The 9,841-nt window shown below is 37.1% G+C and overlaps 1 long non-coding RNA gene across 2 annotated transcripts; it reads left to right on the top strand.

Moving 5' to 3' along the window:
- The first annotated feature begins 4,464 nt into the window (after positions 1 to 4,464).
- Positions 4,465 to 6,001, top strand: LOC122030324. Of its 2 annotated transcripts, none has more exons than XR_006125397.1 (4): positions 4,465 to 4,821; positions 4,897 to 5,150; positions 5,247 to 5,311; positions 5,614 to 6,001. It is a non-coding gene; the product is annotated as an uncharacterized LOC122030324 (long non-coding RNA). The 2 variants fall into 2 exon arrangements; XR_006125398.1 differs by having other exon boundaries at positions 5,244 to 5,311; positions 5,614 to 5,668.
- Positions 6,002 to 9,841: the final 3,840 nt, after the last annotated feature.

The raw sequence follows: 9,841 nt of genomic DNA, 5'->3' as shown, positions 1-9,841 counted from the left end.
ATGACCACATGAATGAAAGGATGTGTTTCCAATGTGAGAAATTTGTAAACCTGAGCCATTAACTATTTGTACTACGTCAGGTCCATGATAAGGCGAAGCTTTTGTAAGAATATCATACTCTAGTGTGACATGATGAGTCGCTCTAGAATTCGGATGCCATCCTGGGGTTTCAGGAACTGATGATGTTACATTAGGAGGGATGGAGAGTGAGAATGCTCCAAAATGAGATGATTGATGACTAGATTGCTAGATGAGGGAGGGGGTCGATTTGATGATACAAGTCCTCCTCGAAAATTTTAATCATATCTTTTATAATAATTTTGAGCATAATGACCATAGTTGTAGCAAATCTGATAGCGTTCTTGACCTCGACCTCAACCTTGGCCTTGACCTCAACCTCTCAAACCTCTAATATGATTTTGATGACCATGTTGGGGAGGAGACTGATTATGTTGATCAGGTTGTGGAGCTTTGCTAATCATGTGTGCCGATAAAGATAGAGAATCTGGCATCCTTTGAGATTATATTTGTAGAAGCCTTTCATGAGAGGATAGCATACCATGAAAAGTTTCAAGTGATACTTGATTCATGTGAGTCGTCACACTAGGAACAAAGCTATCATATTGAGGACCTAAACCTACAAGAACATGCATTAATAGTTCTAGATTAGAGAGTGGATATCCAATTACAACTAGGTTGTTGGCAATGGTCTTGATTGATTGCATATAGTCATTGATAGGGATATCTTCTAGTTTCACATACTGTAATTGTAGACGAAGTTGGAGAATCTGTGCTTAGAGTGGAATGTAAAAGAATGATCAAGAACTTCCTAAACCTGATGAGAGGTGTTGAGTCCAACGATCATGGGAAGTATAGACTCAGTAATTGATGAGATTAATCAAGACAAGACTAATTGATCCTTATTAAACCAAATAGTATAGGATGGATCATCTTTTTGAGGTGGGGATGAAGTACCATCAACATGACCAAGTAAGTAATGAACACAAAATAAAGGAAGAAATTGTAATTTCCAAAGTAAATATTTATCATGGCCAAGCTTAACAGAAAAAGAAGGAACCATATGAAAAGAGAAAGATGTATTTTATGATAACACAGGGATCTAAGTAGAACTGAAAGAAGACATATATTTTTTTATTTCTATTTTTTGCTATGTTTTTTTGCTATATTTTTTCTCTATTTCTTTGCTTTTTTCCTTCAATTTTTTCTGTTCTATTTTTTTTCCTTTTTTTTTTGTTTTTTTCTTTTTGGTTTAACAGAACGGGAAAAAAACACGGTGAATGAAAAAAAATGAAGAGAAAAATAAAATGAATAAATAGCAACTTTTCCTTACTATGATTGACGTTGTTGAAGTTGTTGCTGTTGACGGAAAAGAGTTATTGATGAAAGGAGAAGAAAAGTTGCTATTTCCGAAGTTGCCAAGGTTTCCACACTGTAGGTGATGATATCAAACTTGGATGTAGAAACTCCTGTAGCTATTGTAATAAAAATTTGGAAGAGGAAAATTGAGAGGAAGAGAAGATGACTTGATACCATGTGGAAACCAATAGATGAAGAAAAAGAAATAGAGCAGAGAATAATTCTTTTATCTATATTTAATAAAGTCAATAGACTTATTTATACAAGTTGTCCAAATAATAATAGAAACATTAAATATGACATACAATTTACAAGCATAGTAATAAATATAATATTTGGAAGTATTATTTTTGTTATTTGATTTATGTCGATTTGATTATGATGTCAAATATAATAAATCTTAATTGATTAAAATAAATTCAAGATTATTTTTCATTATTTTCATTAGACAACTACTTCGAGGGCAGCCAGTGACTGTGTTGGTCGCAATGAAGATATCACGGCTTGATCAAAAAAGATTTTCCTTCGTCAATTGAAAAAATGTTTAATTTAATGATGTGCATAGATTATATACACTTATTTAGCATGTTTTGATGCACATTCATATATTTTACGTATGATTTGTCTATGCACCTTCATACTCTTAGTCATACTTTCAGCATAATTACTTTTCTTTGTTCGGAGATCTGCTCTTGTATATTTTCTACTTATAGGAGTCGAATGTGGAGAGGAAACGATGCTTATGGTTAATCTTGTCAATAAAGGAAGGAGGACAACACTGGCCATGTGAGCCACACGACCATGTCAAAGAAGCAAGGAGGAAAATGACCTAGGTTGTGTGGTGCAGATAGGTCGTGTACCTTTACCAGAGGAGGAGGATGACATGGCCGTGTGGATCCACACGGTCGTGCCATCCCAGCAGCTTTTCTAGCACACGGTCATGTAGATCTACACAGCCATGCAATGACTCTAGAGTGAAAGCAAGCTTAGGTCGTGTGAGCCACACAGCCGTGCAAGATTTCCAAAAGCCAAAAATGGCCTGGTCGTATGAGCCACACGACCTTGTAAGCCATCCAGAGTTACAACAACACACGACCGTGTAGATCTATACGACCGTATCACCTTGGCCGAGAGCAAGACTTGTGATGTCGTGTGAGAGCCACACGACAGTGGCACGGGTTATGTGGTGCCCATGCCTTGCTCTATATAAGGGGGTTTCTTCCCCTTTCAAAGAGAGGAGGCTCTCCCTTTTGGGGAGATTTAACTTGGGGTTGTTCTTCATCCTCTCCAGTTTTTTTCTAGCGATCCTAAGCCATCTCCACCTCCGCATCAATTCCAGAAGCTAAGGATTGGTTCTGAAGACCACTCATCGTCACTAGATAAGCATTTCTATTCTCTCTTCTCATTGGGGATTGGAATGTTTGTAATATCTTTGTCTTCGGATCCCTATCTTTGTACTATAGAGTAGATTCATTGTTATAGGATTAAGAGAGTAATTATGGTGTGATTTGATGTATGAATCTTATGGATATGCCAATATCTTATTTAGATGATGTTGATGTGTTTTGTTTCTATTTGATCTTTTGTGGATGCTAGTGTTTAGATCTCATTACCATGTTTAATTGGATGTTTGTGAGACTTTTGGATCTTGTAGAGGGATATCCAAGATCGTATGGCCGAGGGTCATTTGTGACAAGCTACCCCGCAAATGGACATCTAGGGGATTACCTTGAAAGGTGAAGGTAGTATCTACAAGGAGGTGAAATAGTTGAATGCATTTAGTTCCTGCACTTTTATGTGAATTGAGTAGTGTTATGTTTCTATGTTGTATGACTGAGGGGTGTTGGTGACAGGCTGTCCTACTAACGGACTTCATAGGGATCATAACCATTTAATCGCTAGAGGTGTAGATGAAAGTCCCTTGTCGGTTGTCTTCTATAGGAGAAAATCGACAACTTCCTACAATTGCATGTCAATTGAGGAAATGAATTAGAGAACCATGCTACATCAATGAATATCACAATGAAACTGAATTCTTAGAACACTCACCAAACCATATACTTCATTTACTTTCCTAGTTCTAATTCTAGTTGCTACTTAGTTTATTCCTTACCTTGTTGTTTGTTTTGCTAATTCTACGTGAGACATCTCTTGTGCTTATAACCAGTCCCTGTAGGATTGATATCTTTTTTATTACTAACAACAAAACCGTGTATTTGCAGTTGGGTAACAAGTTTTTGGGGCTGTTGCCAGGGACTACATCTATAACATTAGAGATAATCATTTGAGTTAGACTAAATTTTTCTTTTCTTTTCTATTACATAATTGTAACTAGTCTTAGAAATTCTATTTTCACAATCTTATCTTTTATTTCTGATTACTTTTTCTGCAATTTGTCTTGTTGCAATTCAAATTTTGTATTTTATATTTTCAGAATTTCAATTTAGTTGTTCTTTGCTTTTCAAGTAAAGAGAAAATTTTGTGACTTGTGATCTTGTTCTTTGTATGTAAAGATCTAACCTTGCAGGTGATTTGTTACCTTTTAATCCTAAAATTGATAGAACTTTTCATAAAAAAAAAACCTCCCAAAACATCTAGAAGAACAAGAACACTTAAATATGGCAAAGAAACTACTAAAAGATTATGCAGCACTATATGCAAGAGGACTTCGATCTAGCATCACAAGGCCAGCTGTTGAAGCCAATAATTTTGAAATGAAGCCTGCGATAATCACTATGGTACAACAGAATCAATTTGGAGGTGGACCACACGAAGATCCTAATCAACATCTTAAAGTTTTCTATGAAATTTGTGGTACAATGAAAATGAATGGTGTTCCAACAGAAGTAGTGTAAAAAAAAAAACCGAAAAAGGGCGAATAACTATAAGGGAATTTTTTAGATTTTTTAATTTTTTTTGGAAATTTTTCGAAGCTTGTATGACGAGTTTACGGGGATAAAAACTGGACCCCCGGGAAAGCTTGTTCAGGCTACCCCATTTTAACGAGGAAATGTTATTTTTTTAATTTCCTTTTCTTTTTCTTTTTTCCTCATTTTCGCCGTTTTCCTTCTCCTCTTTTCCCCGCTTGCCCGAGCCCTCACCTCCGGTCGTTTCTCTTCTCTTTCCCAATGGGCGTGCCGACGCCGCCCTCACGTCGGTTCCTCTCCTCCCCTCGCGTACAAAACTGCCGACCAGAGGAGGCTTCGAGCCCTCCTTCCTCTTCCTCTCCTCTTCTCCCAGATCCTCACCACCCGATCTCCTTCGCCCTCTCCTTTCTTTCGGCACCGTCATAGACCATCATCACCCTCTTCCTCGTGATTTCTTCTCTCTACATCGCCTTCGACCACCGCGGGCTGATGCTAGGTCATCGCCGCCCTGATGTCGCCACCAGTGCCCTAGTTTTCATCGGAGAGAGAGAGAGAGAGAGAGAGAGCTGCCGGTTGGGTAAGTCTTTTTGCTTTTGGGTTATAGATTCTTAAAGATGGAGGTTCGATTTTAGTACGGGCTATTGTCTAACAGAGATGATGCCCCTGACAATGATTCCTGGGTAGCGACAGTAGCAATACCGCCCGGCTAGCAATCTTCTGTAGCTGCTCACCCTGGCTGTGGGTACTTGGGGATGACAACAGCCCTAGCTCCAACCAAATTCTTTCGGCAGCAAAAGGTTCCTTTCCATTTCCAAAACTTTTGCTGCTGGATTTGAGCCTTGTCACCCTTGCTGACCACTACTGGAAACAGTAAGCTATTACCAAAGAGGAAGGAAGCCGAGTTTGGTAAGGCAAACTTGGGTATTTAGATTTTGATTGGAATGTTTGTGCTGAATTATTGGCTGATGACTGTGGTACTTGTCACTATTTTTCCCCCAGCAGCTTCTCTGGATTTCAGCAGTAAATTCTTCAAGATTAGAGCAGCGCTGAGGCATCAAAAAATTTGGGTAAGTTTTGTGTTAAGTTAAATACTGAATTGGGTGAGTTGTTTGAATTGGTTTGATTCATTATGTAGTAGATTGATAATTTAGGGATGGATTGGTTATTGGGTAATTGATCGATGGATTAAGGTTTCCTGGTTTAATAGGATTAGCTAATCGAGTTGGATTTACTCATACTGAGATTAGCTATGCAGGAAAATATGGACAATCTAATAGAAATAAAAACATAGTTTTTATTTAGATTAGGATTTTTGGTTTAGCTATTTTATTTATAATAAAATTTAGCTAAACCGTACAATTTATTACAGGATTTGGATTCGGGACGAGCACATCGACATAGAGGTTGATTAGCTCGATCTACATTGGAGGCGGGTACCTTGACCTATCTATTTTGATATGTCTTGTTGATATATTTAGTATATCTTAACAAGTAGTAATAATTATGTTTATATTTGCATCATCATGTCACTATTTGTTTCTAAGCATGATTTGTTTGTTACTTGTTTAGCGTTCATGCCCTATTTACTATTTATGTTATAGAGGTAGTGACATGTCATGCTCTATGATATACCGGACTAGTTAGATACCATACCTGATCGGTGTACCTAGATCATATTATTTGATCCACGTATATGGTACATGTTTATATGGAGGTAGATAGGATCAGGATATTTCTATGTTTAGTGTCATGCACAATCTCGCTTGATTGCATGCTGTGCGATTGTCGGCTCCATTATTGTTGAGCACATCGACAGTTACATAGATGTTAGAGTGTATACTAAAAGAATAACTTTTGTATAAACATTTATTTAGAAATAAAGAATCACAATGGTTAAATACCTACATTTATTTGTTAAGTGTAGTTGTTCAATTAATTTATATTGTAGATAACATGGTGTGTGGTGTCACATACAGAAGATCATGTTATCAGTTCTTTATAAATTATAAACAGTTGCTCACAACTAAGATGGAAAGGAACAAACCATTGGAATAGTCGTAGTGTAATTAGGTATTAGTTTATCTTGACTAATAAATTACACTAGTACACTCTAAGTGTATTGAGTAGGACCATTTTAGGTAAGATCTTTTTATACTGACTTGATAAAAGAACTAGACCTTAGTTATTATGGAAGTGTGTGCTCTTAATCCTAATATAATAACAAACACATATATTTAGTATTTATTTCTTTAACTTATCAAAGGATGAGATTTAGCTCGATAAATCAATAGGCCCGATAAGTTGGGAAATGATATTACTTATAGTGTGTGTTATTGATTATAGAAGGAAATTGTGTCATAGTAATCTAGGTTGAGAATGTCCCCAAGAGGAGCTCATAAGGATTGTCATGTCAAACTCTGCAGGTGGACTTAGTCCGACATGACAATAAGGTTGAGTGGTACTACTCTTGGACTAAGACATTAATTAAAGTGAGTTGTCAGTAACTCAATTAAATTAATGAACATTCGATATCTTAAATACAGGGAGACTAACATATTCATGATAAGAAGGATCCCATAATGTAATTTGGGATTGGTGCGGTAGTGTAATAATAACTTTCTAGTGGAATGAGTTATTATTGATGAACTTGAGTTGTGTGTTCGGGATGAACATGGGATACTCAAGCTCGTCGGAAGGCCAAAATCAATTTTTCCTCTAGGTCCTTGTCGTAGCTTCATTAATGCTCTAAATCCACTCAATGAAAGCTCATCTTGGTGTCTAAGAAGGGCCGACCCAAGGCTTAGTGACCAAGCCAAGGGTCGCCCATAAATTCCTTCAAGGTGGCCAACCTTTGCTTTGTGCAAGGGGGCCAACCACATAATTCAAAGTTAAGGGATGTTTTTAAATTTTTAAAATCTTCTCTTTGTATATATCTATAAGTTTTAAAAGAGAGATTTTAAAATTATAAAACTTTTCTTATTTGAATTAAGCCACATGGTTTAAAAGAGAGTTTTAAAAGTTTTTAAAACTTTTCTTTTTTTAACCATCCTCATGGTTTTAAAAGAAAATTTTAAATTTTAAATTTTTTGTAACCATGTTAAAAAGGGATTCTATAAAAGAAAGTTTTTAAATTTTAAAACTTGTTTTTAATTTTTAAAACTTTTCTTTTTTGTCATCCATGTTAGGAAATTAATAGAGAGCTTGTAAAATTTTATAAGAGCATTCCTTTTTGCTTATAAAATTTTATAAGAAATTTTCCTTCATGATAAGGGGTCGGTCACCCTTGCTTGGTGACCAAGCAAGGGGTCGGCCATAAGAGGAAAATTAGAGGAATCAAGGGATGATTAAAAGGAAGATTTTAATTCATTGAAAATTTTTTTCCTTAATTGCCATGGCCAAGGATTATAAAAGAAGGGGAGGTGTTGCCTCAAGAGCTAATTAATGTTTTTCTCTCTTCTCTCTAGCTTCCTCCTTAGGGTCGGCTCCTTGCCTTTCATCATGCTAGGGCCTGCCATATTTTTGTGGTTGCTTTGTGTGGCCGGATACAAAAAGAGAAGGAGAATAAGAGAAGAAGAAGGCACCTTATCCAATCTATTCCTCTTACTTTGTCCTTGCTTGGTGGCCGACCCTTGTTTTCCCTCTCTTCTCTTTATTTTCTTTTGGGTGGTGGCCGAAACTCTCATGGAGTTTCTTCCCTTTTAGTGGCCGGATATAGGAAGGAAGAAGGAGGAGCTTTTGGGTGATGTTCATCTTGGAGGATCGTCGCCACACGACATCCAAGAGGAGGCGAGGAATACGACAGAAGATCTCGAGAGTATTAGCATACAAAGAAGAGGTATAACTAGTAATTATTTTCCGCATCATTCTAGTTCTTCTTTATAGAATTCCAAACACAAGAGGCATATGATTCTAGAGTTTCGGATTTGTTTCGAAGTTATGTTTTTATTTGTTTTTCGAATTTGTGATTCGATTGTTCCTTTTGGTTAAACCTAATGTTATTTTAGGAAATTAAATATTTAATTTCGTTAAGAGGTTTTGTTGAGGCAATGGTGGATGCTCCCATACCCAAGAAGGTCATGTGCCTCGCCATGTTTGTCCTGGGAATCGATTTTCGAAATAAATATTTAATTGAATTTGTAACATAGGTTGACTTGGATCAATAATGTTAAGTTCTGCTTGCGATCCAAATCTAAACCATTAAGAACAGATAAGTTAAATTTGGAATCAATAATGTTAAGTTCTGTTTGCGATTCCTAATTTAATTTCTAAAGAACACAATAGGTTGTTTAGGAAAGGTTCGACACTTGTACAAAATTTTTGTACAGTGGAACCGGTACGATCTTCCTAGGACCAACCAACACTACACACACAACCACTCATGGGTTAGTGGTTCTTATTCAAGCAGGGTGTGTTGTAGCAGGTTGCTTTGTTTGGCTCCGTTCGTCCGCTCATGGATAATGGGACGCAGCGTGGTAGCCGGCAGGGATCCCTCCTCTGGACTGACTCAGGGAGATGAGAGCATTGCGCTCCCCTACTTATGATTTGGGGTAGGAGGATAGGTGTACTCCGACAGCATCTCGTCCACTCGGTCACTCAGGAGCAGTGATGTCAGAGTGCACGGTTGTTACAACCCTACCAACTAGGTCTCACCATCGTGTGTGAGATGGCTGACTAGCGTCAGGGGTGACCAGGACATATTTTTGGCATCATATGCATTATTTACATTTATTGCTTGTGTTTGTTGCACTTTATATGCTGGATATTGGATGGATGCATTGTTTGACATGCATACAGGATTTATGATACTCGGGGTCTGACGGCCTTGATATCCCTATTCCCAGGTTCTGGTTAGTACAGATACTCCTTACTTTGCCGTTTTGCATTTTCTATCCAGGAGACTGTATGTATATTTATTTCTTCTGGTTATTATTTACTATGCATGTCAACTAGGTATCCGATGAGTGTTGGATTCACACTCTGTTATTACTATTTTTAGGTTGAGGTTGTTCAAGAGGTTCCAGTCGCTAGTCCCCCATCACTGCGCGTCGCGACGAGTTCACACATTTCGGTTTTATTATTATGTTAGACTATGTTTTTTAGACTTGTAGCTTTTGGCATTTGGATCTTATACGTTTTGTTATGTGTCAATGGATTTTTATTTGAATGTATGCTGGAGTTTTGTGTTTTATGGGTGTAGTTGAGTAGGATATCGGATTTGTGTTTTATGGGTAAGTTGAGTAGGATTTTTACGATGATTTCATTATCTTTGCTTTAGATTAGTTGTTACTATTAAACTGCGTGGATACTTGCTTATTGTACTTTTATGTTATACGTATATTCTAGCCATGTTGGCCGAGGTATCTGGATCGATGTAGTAAAGTTTCATATTGTCACCCGTACAGGGGAGATGCTGTCGAAATTTCTTCTGGCAGGGACTACCTGGGGCGTGACAAGCAGTGCGATTATTATTATTTGGATTTTCTTTGAGAGACAGAGCCAAACAGTGGCTACATTCTTTGCCAGTAAATAGTATATCCACTTGGGAACAATGTGAGTAATAATTTCTAGACAAATTCTATCCTCTAAGCAAAACTGCT

Source organism: Zingiber officinale, chromosome 10B, assembly GCF_018446385.1.
Source record: "Zingiber officinale cultivar Zhangliang chromosome 10B, Zo_v1.1, whole genome shotgun sequence".
NCBI lineage: Eukaryota > Viridiplantae > Streptophyta > Magnoliopsida > Zingiberales > Zingiberaceae > Zingiber > Zingiber officinale.
The sequence above is the reverse complement of the archived record's forward strand: the minus strand, read 5'-3'. Positions and strand labels throughout refer to the sequence as shown.